Consider the following 16,646-nt stretch of genomic DNA (forward strand, 5'->3'; position numbering starts at 1 on the left):
AAAAAAGGTATGTCTGATCCAATCTCCCCTGACCATTCTTGAAGTTACTTTTCCTCTGCAAGCTGCACGCTGCCCCAAAGAGCAGTGAAACAAGAATTCGCCAGACATCATTCATGCTATCGAACCATGCATCATCAGAGAGGGAAAGTTCATGATTCCATCCGGATTGAGAGCTTTTGTACAAGTCAAGAAAATGAGGGGAGGAATCCCGGTCCTGAATGCTGTTGAGAGGGCGTAAGTGCCTGGGCCTCATCGGATTGTGATGAGCTGAGAAGCTCCAGGAATAGATGACATGCTGCTGGGGAGAGTTCGGAGCTAATGATCTGAAACCAACAAACATCTTCTTCCTCCATGCATGTGACAGATCAGTCCTGTATGACAAGGCAGGAGCCTCAGGCCTGAGACCGTGGAATCTACTCAGTCTTACCTCAATCAACGACAGGGGCGCTAGGTAGTCGATCTAGGCAAAGACGCGTTTGCCATGGCTGCCTGACAGGGGGCCATCCTCCTGAGAGCTGTTCAGAGCGAGAGCGAGCGAGAGTGTGCATACAGCTGGATTCTGGGCCCAACCGCTGCTGCTGAGCTCCAAGATTGGCCTGCTACTGTGTGTATGGTGATGGATGAAGTTGTGTCAGGAGTGCTGCTGGAATCAAGGCGGACATGAGAACTTTCTATCAGCCCATGCCCAAGGCAACCAAATGCAACATACTGCAATTCAGCTGAACCTCGTCTGACCCTTGCATGTCCCTTTCTACTCAGCAATCTCACTGCTTTTCGGAAATCTGATAGGGTTTCTGATGCTATTGAGCAGCAATCCTCTGATAATTGTCGCTGTCCTTGTTGCTGCTGTGATAGAAAGTGCAGTAGGCTGTACGCTTTCTCCAAGCCTGCCATTACAGCATCCTGCACATCTCGATCTTTGTCCAGAATTTTTCAATGGGATGTTTTGCCCAGGACTCATTACAGAAGCCATGGTTGGGCCACTGACTGATGATGGTTTTTGGCTGGACCAGGCCCTGACTTTGAAATGGAAACACTTCCCTTTCCATTCGAAGGACTTTTGATGCAGGTGCAGGGGTTACAGCAGCTTTTGCGACAGATGATGCATTAGAAGTGGGATTAGAAATGGTTCCTGATGGCATTACAGGTGCTGAACTAGAAGGCAGCACCCGAGGAGGTGTAGCTACGGATGGGGGAGTTAGGAGCAACAGTGAGCTTTCATATAAGGTAATGGGAATCAGGCTACTGCTTGGAGTTGTCTCAGACATATCAATTGTCTTGTCTACCCTGCCTGAATCTAGACTTTCAGAAATTTCAATATGTCGTATTCCTTCTCAGTGTCAAACATGACCTTGATACCTATTCCAAGTGTGGATGGTTCAGAATCAGAATCCATATAGTGCACATACCGCTTCCGGAGAGTGCTTCACTGGTGGCTGTTAGAGTGATGGGCTTTCTCTCAAAAGAAATATACAATTTCAGACATACACACAGTGCTGTACAGGAATGAGAAGCAATATATAGTGTCCAGAGGTGGTAGAAAGATCTGGTGTGCTTTCTCACAGAGCTGGGTGGCTGTTCAAATAGGAGAGAGAGGAGGTACAACAACATTTTCAGTCTTGTGGCACAGTCAATCAGGTTACGACTCTAACATACAAATTTGGGCAGCCTAAGAGATATGCATATGTATAATTCTTCGAGGTGGAGGCTGTACAAATGCCCTTCTATTGAATGAGTCTGAGCTTCTTCTATTGCCATATTGGATGACATTCATCTCGGTTGACAGTTGGGATGATCTTGGTACTTGGTAGAGATGAACCAGAAGACAAGAACAGAAGTAGAGAAGTCATGCAACTTTGCTGATGCTCATCAAACAAGAATATTTTGAAAAGCAACTTGATTACAATGGCAACGGAGATAAACAGTTGCAGCTCTAGTGAACAAGGTTGGCTTCAAACACAGGCTAATATTGACAAACTTGGAGCTTTGATTGATCGGTATATTGCTCTTATGAAGGCGGACAGAGAAAAAGGAGCAAGACTTGAATCAAATGTTTATGCTTATGGCCAACATGTATATGCTGATGGTACACACTATGATCTGCATGCATCTTATGAATATGAACAGCAACAACATGCAAATGAACATGAGCAGTATGCAAGTACATTTGGACAGCATGTTAATGCTTATAAATATGACGTACCATATCATAATGCAGAGTATCATTCCATTGAACCTTGGCAACAGAATGGCTATTATGGACAACATGCTTATGCTTATGAGCATCCACCTCTTCAGCAACATAGTTATGATTATACTTGTGAAGCTCTCTTAGTTGAGCAGCCCAGTTCTTATGGATGTGACAGTAATGGTTATGCTTATCAGTACCCTTCTAGCTTTGATTAGCAGCAAGCAAGTGATTATGACCAACATCATGCCAATACTTATGCTCATGGACTTGCCAATCATCATACTTATGAACAACCTAGGATGCAAGGACACTGTTGCAGTCATGTTGGATAGTCATCATGCAATCTTGGGCAGCATGTTTATGGGCAACAATATGACCAAAGTTTTGGTAGTAGTCAACAACAAATAGATGTATTTGGACAGCAGCATGAACATTTTTGTGACATCCATTCTCATAGAGATTATGGACAGCATGAGCATTATGGTCATGAGCATGGACAGCCATCTGTTGTACATGAGCAGCAATATGAGTATGAGCAGCATGTCAGAACTATTACTGAACTCACCAATGGTGATGAGCAGGTGTGTAAATTGCTATCTAAGAATAAACACATTAGACACCTTACTAGTGATACAATACGGGAATTGCATGCTGCGGGCTTATGCTATCGATGTGCTAAGCCAATATCTTGTAATCATCAAGCCACATGCAGGGCAAAGACTGCTAAATACTCTTGATATTAGAATATTATGATGCAAAGGATGGAGAATATCTTGTTGAAGACCATTTTGGTATGGGTCCACAACAAGAACCTCAGTTCAAGAAAGCAGATCATGGGCAGCATGTGGATTTGGATGATCATGACTCCATGCGGGAGCCCTGTTAGTCCACAGACCTGCAGTTTAAATGCTTGGACATCACTAAGAATGCAGGGTCCATGAATATGCAGCACTTGGGGGTTGATGCAGTCCATGCAATGGTGACTTCAGCCTCATATGCTTCAGTCATACAGAGCATGGTGATGCCTGAGAGGCCTATGGAAGAGCTAGAGAATACCACCATGCTGATCATACTTCCAGCTGTACTTGACTTTGACCTTATGAAAGCTGATCCAATGCATGGCAGCGATACCACTTTCTCTTTTGATCCGGGTGGCTACAGGCTGACCTTGACCCTCTGCATAGACTAGTACTACTCTTGAATATTAGGCAATCTTTTACTGGGTCTATGCCAAGAATCCCCCCCCCACTACCTTTTGCCACTTGTAATGCTGTACAGAGTAGTACTCTGCAACCCACTACTTGGCTATACCAATAAGTCTGATATTTGTTTTTGAGGACAAAAACTTCATTTTGAGTGGGGATGGATTGTAATGGAGGGAAAATACTTAGGTCAAGTTGACCTAAGTATAGAAGGTGTAAGGGACACTGCATAGGCACCATTTTGATGAATATACATTTGTCCTTTCACCTTCTTCACCTTCTTCCCTATCCTTCCATGGCTGCCAGCCATTTCTCTCTCCTCTTCTTCTCTCTCCTGTCTCCTTCATTACAAGTGGTATTAGAGCACTAGTTCTGATCCATTTAGTTACTTTACATGCTCAGTTACCATAATTTTCAGTTTTAAAATCCAAGAAGCTTCAGGTACACAGTGACAGGCACAAAAATGGAGGAGCATTGAAGAGCTACAGGTCAAGGACCAAGAGGACAGCAGTCAGGAGCATTAATGGAGTCCTTGGACCAAGATTGGAGGCTGGAACACCACATTTAGTAGGTCGTGGGTCATTTTGGGCCAAAATTGAAGGTAAATTTTAGAAACCGTGGTCACAAGTAGGAAAGAGTTAGTCCTGGTTACTTTTCATATGCAGTCTTCTCTCTCCTCATTCTCAAGTTCCTACCAAGCTTCCATGGAGGAGAAACACCATGAATCCTTCAAACCTCAGCTCCAGTGATCTTCAGCACTTTCATTGAGCCTCACAGGGATCAAAATCACCATCTCAAGCTATCCAGGGACTGGCTGGACTCTTCTTTTCTCTCCAGAAAGCAGCCCGCAATTTTCGGCACAAATTACCGGCTGCATCTTGGGCAAAACCAGCAGCTGATCAGCCTCCTTCTTCACCCTGGTCTTCTTCTCCATGATCTGACAGATCATTCCATCAAGATTGAAGACACCATTTCATACTCTTGAGCATCCTTCAGCCTCTGAAACCCTAACAGGTGCAGGCCATGGACAGCCATGGATTCTTCTTCAGCATTCACACTGATTCCTGAGGGCTTTTGCCTTCCTTGGTCCCAAGAACTTGTATCTTCAGGAATCATTGAAGAAGCAAGCATTTAGAGACTTATATTTGAAGATGGAAGCAAGATTGCAAGCAGGACAGCTTGGGAAATCATTGATGAGTATCTGCTTCCATTCGTTGAGCGAGAACGATACAATCTCTCTTTGGCATGTCATTTAACATTGTTTAGAATAGGCATAAGTAGTGACATTCTTGCTATGCACTCCTCTTGTACAAGTCGAATAACATATTCAACCAATATATTTGCATCATTAGTCAAAGAAATTGTGTCATCAACACCCTTAGTCAATGCATCATCAACACTCTCAGTCTCAATAGGTTCTTATCATCTGACTCCACATTTGTATCATCTAACACCACATCCATATCGTCAATACCTTGAATCCATGCATTATCAGTAACCTCGATTAAAACATATGTAGATAACACATATGTAGCATTAGAAAATATATCAAATAGTACATTTTCATTTTCAATACCTTGAACATCATCCAAAGAAGGAATTGGCAAATCCCTACATTCATATTGCATAATCATTATTGCATAAGGCCAAAATTCTTTCTTCATGCTAGAAATGCCTTCTGTTCTAGAATCCATCTTTGGAAAGTTTTCCGCTCGGAGAAGTTCCTTGATCAACATCTCGATAATCAGCATTTTGACAAGATAAATTCTAATAGAGATCATTGCCTTGCTGATATGTGTGGGGCTTTGCATTGTGATTACTATGTTGCATTGTCACAATCGAAACACAAAAAAGGAAATGCAACCCTTCTTCAGCGGATAGAAATCTGCATTTGTGTGAGAGTTTGGGCAAATACATGTCCTCAAGAAAGCTCTATGGCAAGAAAACTCAATGATTTTTTCTTGCGACAGTTTTGTGATGCCCATAGTTGCAAGAAGGGTGTAAAGCCATTCAACCGAGGAAAAGGGAGAACTGGAGAGGCAGCTTTGTACATAGCATTAACGTTTTTTATCTCTTTGCTGTTGCTGTTGTTCTATGGAAGAATTTATGCTCACAAAAGAGAGTTGTTGCGGCTGGGACTGCTGCTACGACTTCAGCCCTTAACCTAGCCCTTGGCCCTTGGTGCAGCCTGCAGATCCTTTGCCTGAGAGGAGGCCATGCTGCGGGCAAGACAAAAGAGGGGTGACCCCCCCTTGCCACTAAAGACCCTGAAGGGGTGCACAACCCGGCCTGGGGGAAACTGGAGCCCAAGTTGCTTGCAGGTGCAGGTACTCACTTGAAGAACTGAGATATTGACTTGGCACTGATGTATGGAAGTATTACTGACTACAAATGTATGGAAATTCTATTGAGGATGTAATTGCAGACATGGGATTATATATGCAGTCAATGGCAGTGAATGCAATGCTTTGGATGTATGAGAGATGCCTATGCTTGGAAAAATTGTGCTAAGAGATGCTTATGACATGCTCAGTTCTGGAATAAGGCTACAAACAGTGAAACTGGATGATTGAGCAGTGCATTATGCCACGTGGGATGACCCTTCAGTCATGCATTGACAAGATAATCCATTGTAACCCGTTTCTTAACCCTCACAGGGTGCTGTAAGCAATTTGCTTGCATTTACAGAGGTGTACCTACTCTCAAGAACTGAGGTGCAGGTCTTGCAGAGTGCCCACAGGTCCTACTAAGGGCTTGGATCAGTTTTGGAACTCTATTTGGACTCCACAAAATACTTACAGGTCAAAACAGGTCTCCTACAGGTGTAGACAGGCTGCTGGACTGCACAATAGAGCAGTACTTTTCCTATTACAGAATTTTCTGTATAAAATTTGGGAGCGCATGCTTATGCTCAGTTTGAAGAAGGCATCCTTGGCTCCGGTTTGAACAAAAAAGTAGGTCAATCGGAGTTTCCTAGCTCAAGTTACAGCCAAAACAGTGACAGGTGGTCTAGTGGACTGCACCTAACAATGGCAGGGAATAAGGGAAAAACTAAGGCAAATGATGACTTGCAGCAACAAATAAGGGATGCACGCACCCCGAGGGCTGAAACTAACCCTGAGGTGGAAGAGGAAGATTATTCTCATGGCATGGATAGCCTTAGTGCACTCACTAATACCCTCAGTTCGCATGAGACAAGGCACGTTGAGAGACATAGAGAATTGATGGAAGGCATTGGTCAGATGAAGACCACTATGGACACCCTTGTTGCCCAGACTACTAAGTGGATGGAATTCCAAATGAAAGGGAAGGAACATGAAGATAGATCGGGTATGCATGCTGAACGAGTGACGGTTCCACCAGTGAATGCAGCAAATATGAGCTCTCAAGGCATTTTGGGGAGAATGGGCATTCCTAACAGCACTTTTGAACAAGGAGAGCCTTCACATAGACAAGAGGAGCCCATGAACAATGCAATGAGGGGAAATTTTCAGTCATCACAAGGCCCCATGCCATCTATACGATCTCAGCCATCTTTTGGTAGAAACTTCTCTAACAATGGTTCATTTTTGGGTAGCCACATGGATCAGCCTAAGTTTGGATATGTGGGACAGCCGCCTAATCATAAAAGAGAGCTACTGCAACTGTTGCGGCTAGGACTGCTGCAACGGTTGAACACATAAAGAGAGCTGCTGCAACTGTTGCGGCTGGGACTGCTGCTATGACTTCAGCCCTTAACCTAGCCCTTGGCCCTTGGTACAGCCTGTAGATCCTTTGCCTGAGAGGAGGCCATGCTGCGCATTTTCGTCTTGAAGGAGGTGTTGGGGTCTGCTCGTTCAGAGAATTTTGATGACCAGATGAAAGGGGGTTGAGAGCATCTACAACCCCATCATTGGGATGGGATTTCTGATAGAGACTTCCCTTCTTCAACTAGACTGCCTGGGGTTTAAGCGGGCCTCTCTCACTGCGCCAGTTCTTGCTATTCATTGGACAGAAGGATCTGTAAACTCCAACTTCTGAGAATGCCTTCAATGCAGCCTGTCTTCTCCTTGGGAATGTCCACTGGTTAATGCACTACTACATGTAAGTCTGTACCCCTAGTACTTATCTGCCATAGATGACCTAATTAAAGCAATAGGAAAAATTAGTTGAAATGTAACCAAACTGGGATCAAGAAGCCTAGGCTCTGATACCACTGTAATGAAGGAGACCTAGGAGAGAGAAGGAGAGAAGGGAGAGACTCCAGAGAGGAGAGAGAAAGAGAGAGAAAGAGGGTGACGAGGAGAGAGAAAGACTAGGAGTAGAGAGAGAAAGGCAAGAAGAGGAGAGAGAAATGGTTGGCAACCACCATGGAAGGACAGGGAAGAAGGTGAAGAAGGTGAAAGGACAAATGTGTATTCATCAAAATGGTGCCTATGCAGTGTCCCTTATATCTTTTATACTTGGGTCAACTTGACCTAAGTATTTCTCCTCCATTACATGTCATAGTCATTTGTAATATTTCCGCACAAATGCAAGTTAGTTAATAAGTTAGTAAAGTCAAATAGTTAGTAAGTTAGTAAGGTTATTTTATATACTAGTTAGTAACTTAATAGTTAGTAAGGTTAGGAAGGCTAATAACTAATAACTAACATTTAAAAAGTTAACATTAAAAAAAAAAGAGGGGGGGGGGGAGGGGGGGTCGAACTGACGGCCATTGCCACTGTAAAGAACGCCCCCTAATCATCATCATCATCAATGTCGTCATCATCATCACCATCAACAACATTGTCATCTTTGTCGTCGCCGTCATCATCATCAACATTGTCATCTTCTTCATCGGCATCTTCTTTATCATAATCTTCTTTATACCCATAATCGGCGTTGATAGCCTCGTTACCCTCTCTTTTTCAGAAAGTTAAAGAGAAAAATAAAATAGTGAAAACGAATGAAGCTCCCACTTTGAGTGAAGAAGCTGCTTTAAACTTAAAGAGAGGAGAAAGAGAGGGGAAGGAAGAGGTAGCATGGACTCCCTTTTGCCTATATAAAGGCATGCCCTCTACTCAGTTTGGAGGTGGAAAGAGACCCCAAGAGGCTGCGAGACAGAGGTAGAGAGAGGGAGGTAGAAGGATAACCCCCCTTCCCCTTGGAGGCTCAAGAGGCTGTGAGAGAGGAAATTAGAGAGAGGGTTAGAGAGGGAAAAAAAAACTCAACCCCCCTTGTCTCGGTCTTCAACTCGGCGATCTTCTCTCACGCTCTTCCATTCTGAATTCATTCCTCCTCCTCTATCTCTTGAACCCACTTTTTGCGAATGATGGCTTCAAAGCAACGAGGCGCAAAGACCATGAGATCCATTGCAACCGGTCAAAGAACGGGTATTGTTATAGATACAGGAATGCTTGAGGTTGTCAGAGTTGCCACTATCAACGGAACATCGGGTGTGGCAAACACAAGTGCAAGTAAATACAAAATTTTCAATATCGTCATACCAAACTAGGTTATTCACAACTAAAAAATAGGCTATTATTTTCATATTGCCACATAAAATAATAAGATTTTTACCTAAATTTTACATTAAATACTAGCTTTCACATTCAATGGTACAAAAACAGTTAGATTGCATGGATAGCATCCGTATAAAAATTAAGTACATAAAATATTAGCTTTCATATTTACACTTACACAAAATGATAGCTTTCATCTAGAGAGTGTAATTAATATATGCATAAATTGTTAATTGCTATCTATGATTTATAGCTAGATTAATCGAGATTATAATCCATAGAATTATGATGAAAATAATTGTAGGTGGATGTTGCACGAAATAAGTGAAGGATTATATGCGCATACAAAGATTAGTTAAATTAAATAACTTGATATATCTATCAAGCGCGGCAAGGTTAAGTATTGATTAATGCTTGCAAAGTTCTATTTAAAAGCCTTGTAAATCATATCGTCGCCATATTTTTACTAGGAAATTTACTATATTTAGGACACATCAATGCTAAAAAGTTATTGGACAGAATAAAAAAATGTGAAGCATAACTTAGACCCTCTTAGTTTATCGTATTATCCACAAACTCCCAAAAATTGAAATAGAAGGATATCGCGTATTCTTCATAAATAGTTTGTACAATGGTATTGATTATGATGGATAAGTTAGCCTAAATGGAAAATTCATGTCTTGCTTAACAAAGTTGAAATAATTGTACTCAACACTTTTTTATGGGAAGGAGAATCCTCATTAGAATGTAAGATTACCTTCGGTTAAGGATCTACCTTGGCCATGTGAAGATGTGAGCTGCACGATGGTATGATTGTCATTGCATCTTTATATGTTTGAAAGGATTGTTTGTGTTTGCTAGAATCTAGATCTCTGATTAAAAACATTGACAAACAACATAAAAGGAAAGATCGCACTAAGCTATCCCCAAGCTAGCTCTGCGATACCAAACTCCAAGGGGGTCATGGTTATCGCTTTGAGAGGCTTAGATCGGCTCCTTAGTGGAAAGGTTTGTCCATAGGGATAGTCTTGAGTAGTAGAAAATGTGAATGCCAGGGGAGACTCTAGCCGTAAATTCTGCATTACTTGTAGAATCTAACGAGCCCCTTTGTGAACCAAGATGGGATCTTGAAACCCTAATACTAGTTATAAGGGAGGAATCTTGGTAGGCAGAATATCCTCGTGGTTTGTATATCCTCGGCACAATCGAAAAGATGAAAATTGTAATAAACTTCTAATATAATAAAGTAATTTATTTTACTCAAGGTTTGTTTGAATTATATATATATCTGTGAGATAAATTATGTGAAGAAACCTGTGATTTAATGGACTAATCAAAGAAGCTGGTTGTATATGTTTCAATAAATGTATTGTAGGTAATTTAAAAACTAAAAATCATGTCTTCATCAAAGAAAAGCGAGTGGGTGTGACCCCCGAAGGGTCCCCATCCAACGGTAGGGTGGTCACAATTAGTTCGGAGCTTTTCTAAATCGGTGATAGAAATAGAAAGACGATCAACTAGTCGCTAGGTAGAACCGACTTGCATTGTTTTAGGGGGTCGGAATGGGATTTTGCCTTATGGGCAGAAGGGTTGACATACCACACTCCCCTTAGTCTCCCATTCTCTTTGAACCAAGTGCAATGGCAAGTCTGCTTCAGTTCAAATAATCCTTTAGGAAGTGGGAACTTGAAATTGTTGACACTAGCTGGCTGTTAGGAGATCCGTTTGATTTTAGGAACATGAAGATTCAGATCAATCCTAGTGGGTTTAGCCGAAACTCTTTTGTTGCGATGATGTAGACTCATTAGGATCTAAGTGACAAACCTTGTGATACTACAAGAAAGTATCGGGCAGCGAAATTTGGAAAACCTATTGATGGACTACAAAAAGGTACGCCTTGGAATGAGCCTGCTGGTAGACACCTCACATCTTTTGACTCAATTTTGGAACTTGCAAAATATTATATTACTTAAATTTTTACACTGATATCATGTTCGTTTCTTCCCCATGCCAGACTCATTTGAAATTATTAAAACACAATGCATTCTCTTTCACACTTTTTTGCCATCTTTGTGGTTTTGTCATTTGTCCATTTTCTTTTTCACACTTGTTATTCATCTTTGTGATCTTGTCACCCAATTGATTCTATTCTATTACCAAAACCTCTTCAAGTAATACAATTGCATACAAGTACAAGCTTACTATTCACACAGAATCGGTTTATTCAACTTGGAGAAGTTTATTCAAATGGATTCGATTTATTCATCTTGGGGAAGTTTACATCATCGAGTATTATTGAATATAGATAAGGTGAACAAGTTATGATTACAAGGAAAGAAGCATATAGATATGTGGGTAGATAGAAGTATTTATCTAAAGGACCCTTCTACATGTAAACCACCTCTCTTTTTCAATGTTCATGACTTAATGAGATACGTCATTGATGGTTTTGATGGCATGCTTGTATATTGTATAAGTTTACATTCTATATCTTATGCATAAACAACACAAATATAGGAATTGAGAAAAGCATTAACAATATAAAAAATTGTTTTTGAGATAATGACCAAGATTGAATTTTTTAGAAAGTGCTTAACCAATCATTGCAAGAAAAATCAGTACATTTGAAAGAAGCCTCGATAGGATTTAAAGAGAGAAAGAGACCAATGAAAAATGTAACCGATCTATTAGAAAATAACGGGGCTAAAAAAAGAGGACTAAATTTTGCAAAACAATATGCCGCTAGAGTTTTTAAAGGCGTTAACATCCACTGAGATGAGGAGAGAATCAAGCTTTTGAAAGTAACCACGAATAAAATAGACTTCAATTACCAAAAAATGTGGATTTGAGAGGCCAATGTTCAAAAAGTGAATAAAAGATGAGGAATGATGAAACTAGATGAAGTAGTAGAGATGTGTGATATTATGGGTATTAGTCACAAAGTTATCATACTCTCTCAAGACTATAGTTTTAAAATCTTAGATATAACATAATAAAAGCATTTTAGGCATGCCTTTCAATTGCTAGGTTTGTTATTAATCATAGAAATCAAAATGTTTTTGGGAAAGTATGCTCATATTGAAGGGTTAATGGCTTATGAAAAGCCAAAAAATAAGTTTTTCTTTAAACACAACACATTTAACAATATTTGGATGCATCTCAAGAGAGTGCAAATTGTGATGGTTCATATGTACAAACTTAGAATGAAAGAATGTGGTGGTGTTTTAAAGTCTGTGTTAAAGGTGGATGAAACACAAATTCAAAAAGAATAGAAGATGGAAAGAGTCAGCATTTGCATCATAAACAAGGCATTGGGGTACAAAAATGCTAAGTGTACTAAATCAGAGTATAAGATTCTATCTGAGATGGAGATTTCATGGAATGTGTAGTTCAAGTAGTTATTGAAAATCATCAAACCTTGTTTCTTTACAAAGTTATTCTAATATCATTCAGTCTCTCAAAGTAGTGGAGAAATATTGGTAGTTGATGGGATTGGTAATTTCAATGTAGAACATATGAGTTTTATTTTAAAAACTATCAAATGCATGCAAGTAAATGCAATGGGATAAATGCAAAATATCATTGTCTTTACTACATGGAAATTATGGAATCTAAAGACGAGAGTAGTTTGCGTTCAATAAAATTAGCACCAATGAGAGAGTCTCAGTAGATTTGAGTAAGTTTAAAAATAAAGAAAAGATATGGGATCCCATTCCTCTAATTTTGCATCTTGATTATACACATGCAATTATGCTAACATATTTATCAAATCAATACATTGATAGATGTGAGACGCTACTATTAAATATGGGAGTTTCCATGGGGTCAAGCTTACCTAAGGAAATATCCAGTTGTGTCAAGGAAAACATGAGAGTACTTTCTACAACCAAGAAAGTCCACCCCTATCAAATAAATGTAAAAACAACTATACAGATCCATCCTCTTATAGCACATGTATCCATGGGAGGTTCGAAAGGTAGATGATTTTTTACCAAATATATAGAAAAGTATGTGAATGCAATTTGGGAACGTTGGAAAGGATTGTGTGATAAACAATAAATGTGGCAAGTACAACAGCACGAGTTGCAACTCTCAAAATGAAGGTTTAGAGGCACCTTGACATCTTCCTAAATGTTCTTAGGCAACAAAAAAGAGTATCAAAAACTGGAGGCTTAGAGGCACCTTGCCATCTTCCTAAATGTTATTAGGCAACAAAAAGGATCACATACTTATGGCAAAAAAGTACAAACATTCCATTACAAATCTTACAAATCGTATTCAAGCAATTAAGGATGCATGGAGAGATAAAAACATCACTTTTTATTTGGTAAGGTAGGATTTTTTACATTTGTAAATTAGTATACAATTGATACAACTAATATACTCTAAAAATTGTTTTCTTGTATATAGCATGTTCCTCATATTTATGGCCCTTGCTTTGTGGAGGAGTAAGGGCCTCTAGCAACATATAGTAGCCCAAGTCATAGAAAAGTCATACTATCAAGCACGTAAAATATTCTTCAAGATCAACCTCCTTAATGTCCATGTCCTCTCTGTCATGAACCAAAATACATGTAGAAGAGTGCAATAACCTCTCTAGCTCATTTTTAACTAGATTCTTCACATAAGCAAAAACAATATATGCAGTAGACTTTTTCATGAGCTTAGATTTCCTTGAATGGAGAGAGCAATCTACATCCTGTAAACAAAACTCATCAAGGGAAAAGTTTTCTTGAAAATTGGGATCCCTCCTCCCAAGAGAGCTTCCAATTAGTATAGGCACAAGATCTCTAGAACCCAACTACATGGGTCCTACCAAATCCTTAGGCTCGGCAAAATCCTCCTTATAGAAGTCATTACAATGATTGAGAACTTGGTCAAGATCCCACTCTAGCTTGGACATATTCCTTGTAGTTGGTTGAAAGGACAAGTCAATATCAAGCTCAAAAATAAATTCAATTAGTTTCTCTAAGGGAGAGAAATCAATGATTTGTGTGAGGCCTAGTTCCCTTGGAGAAGAAACTTTCTTTGGTGAAATTTTCCCTTAGCTTGCTTCTGATGGTGATTAGGGAGAGGAGATCAATTGGAAATATGAGGTTTGAGGGTCTTCCTCTTTTTCTTGCAGCTTTGGTTGTTGGGGGTTCCTCCCTCTTCCCTACAAACTATAGATACTTTGGACTTAGAAACATTTGAAACATCAACCATGAGTGAAGTTTGCGAAGGGTAATCCATGGTATTGCCCAAAAAGCAACTCCCACGAGGAAACATTGCACTATATGATGGAAGGTAGAAACATACAAAACAATGTGATTTGGGAGTGTCTTCAGTTGACGAGGGCCATATATACATAGTGTTGTGTCATCTACATAGCCTAAAGATCATAAAAGCACAAGTATAGAGAGAAAGCAATAAGAGAAACAACATGGTAGGCAAAACAATGTGATATATGGGAGGCCTATATCTCATTGTTTCATTGTCCAACGATGCATAAATCCAAGCTCGGTAGAGAATTCAGTAGTCGTACAAGTTTTAAATGGGGGAGAAATAGCTAGTGTAGGTTAGCATTCAATGTGGCTATTGCATAGAAGTGACAACAAACTAATGGCTAGTTGGCATGTGTCCTTCTCAAGGCATTGGCATATAGTGCCCACCGACTTTGCTTGTGCCATATTGTTGGTTGTATAGTCACCTACTCCCTCACCCGAGGAAACAATGTGATATAGCTTTTCCCTTCACCACATCCCACCTACATCGCTTTCTTGTCACATACACCCCACTTGATAAAACAATGTGGTATAGCCCAAATGTATCACTTGATTTATCTATATCAGTTTGTGTCATCACCTACACCTCTTTCGACAAAACAACATGATTATCTCGCCACCCATAATTTATGAACCCCCTATATCACATTATATTGTCTTTTCTCTGTCTTAGTGCCCTATTTGACTTCCATGGCTAGGATCAAGCATACAGCTTACAAGATGTATATAGGAAAGCCTATGGATTCGTAATGTTTAAGGTTGAAGCCCAATTTGGGCATCTCAACGATTTTGGGCATCCAATGACACCTAAAAATTTATCACAATGTGTTAAAATGACACCTTAAGATTAAGGTCAAGTTTGCAAATGAAACCTAAGCATAAGGGGGAAGGTATCACCATATGTAGATATATATATATATATATATATATATATATAGGATCAAGCATACAGCTTGCAAGATGTATATAGGAAAGCCTATGGATTCATAATGTTTAAGGTTGAAGCCCAATTTGGGCATCTCAACGATTTTGGGCATCCAATGACACCTAAAAACTTATCACAATGTGTTAAAATGACACCTTAAGATTAAGGTCAAGTTTGCAAATGAAACCTAAGCATAAGGGGGAAGGTATCACCATATATATATATATATATATATATATATATATATATATATATATATATATACATTGTGTGCATGTGGAAGGGTGTGTGTAGGGGTTTTTATTAGGCTTTAGCACTAAGTCATAAGACTCAATTTTAAAAAGCTTAAAATTTACACTTTGAAAGAAAGTCATTCGCCTTGAATTCTAGTTCCCACCTCTTGAATTTCTAAATGTTGAAGCAAGAAGGCTCGGAGTCTAGATACATCATACTCTTCCCTAAATCAATCTATTCTTGTTTTTCTGAGCATAGATTAGAAAAAGAAGCCTACTCACTGCTGCACTTGGTCTTGGGGCGTGCCTACAACTTGCAAATAATATCAGACTTAAGAGACAACCTCAATCTATCTCGCAACATCTAGCTTGCGATCATGACTCAAGTTAGTTTTCAACCCTTTTATTAGTTTGCATCCATTATGTTGCATTTTTTGTTCTCCGTTTTGCATTTTTCATGTGTTGAACCTTGAAGCGTAAGCTAGTATGGATTGAGAAATATCTAGTGGCAACTTGTCGTGTTGTCAATATTCATATAAGATTGTGAAATGAGTCCTAGTAGGCACAGTCAATGCTTAATTAGTTGATACTTGAGTGATTGTTGAGCAATATTAGTCATGATCATTGATTGCTCAATAGGTACCATCATTGTGGCTCAGTCAATATTCATATAAGATTGTCAAATGAGTCCTAGTAGGCACAGTCAATGCTTAATTAGTTGATACTTGAGTGATTGTTGAGCAATATTAGTCATGATCATTGATTGCTCAATCGGTACCATCATTGTGGCTCATCGCAATGATGATTCGATGTTGAGACCTAGATCGCAATGATGATTTGGTATTGGAGTCTAAATGCATACATAACCATTATGTTCTACATGGTCTCGATGCTTGATGGCCAGCAAAATACCTAATACTAATGTTGCCTCATTGAATGGCATTGTTTAATGTTTGATGCAGAGTTGATGCAAAAGCTATAACTAGATGACAATGCCTACTCAATCCTACTAGTCAGAGAACCTCACTCTCTTGACACCCAAAATTAATAGGAAAGCATCAATATGATGCCCATTCAAAAAGCTAAACATGTCATCCAATCTCTATTGAAGCCCAACCTTGAGCGTCAAATTTAAAGCCTGCTAGTGGCATAGAACCACTTCAGCCTTCTCCAACCACTTCAACTAATGAAGCTGTGCAATTTGCGGAAGTCCAAGTTGTAGCTTCTTCCCATGGCTCTTCTTCCATGGAGGTTTACAAGGATTCTTCTTTAGAGGATGTTTTCAAGGAGGCAATTATCTAATTCGATTGTATTTTGTTCCCTCATGTAAACTTACCCCTCTCTCTCC

This window comes from Lygodium microphyllum, unplaced genomic scaffold (assembly GCF_053477565.2).
Source record: "Lygodium microphyllum isolate KBCC unplaced genomic scaffold, Lygodium_microphyllum_v1.1.10 scaffold_123, whole genome shotgun sequence".
NCBI lineage: Eukaryota > Viridiplantae > Streptophyta > Polypodiopsida > Schizaeales > Lygodiaceae > Lygodium > Lygodium microphyllum.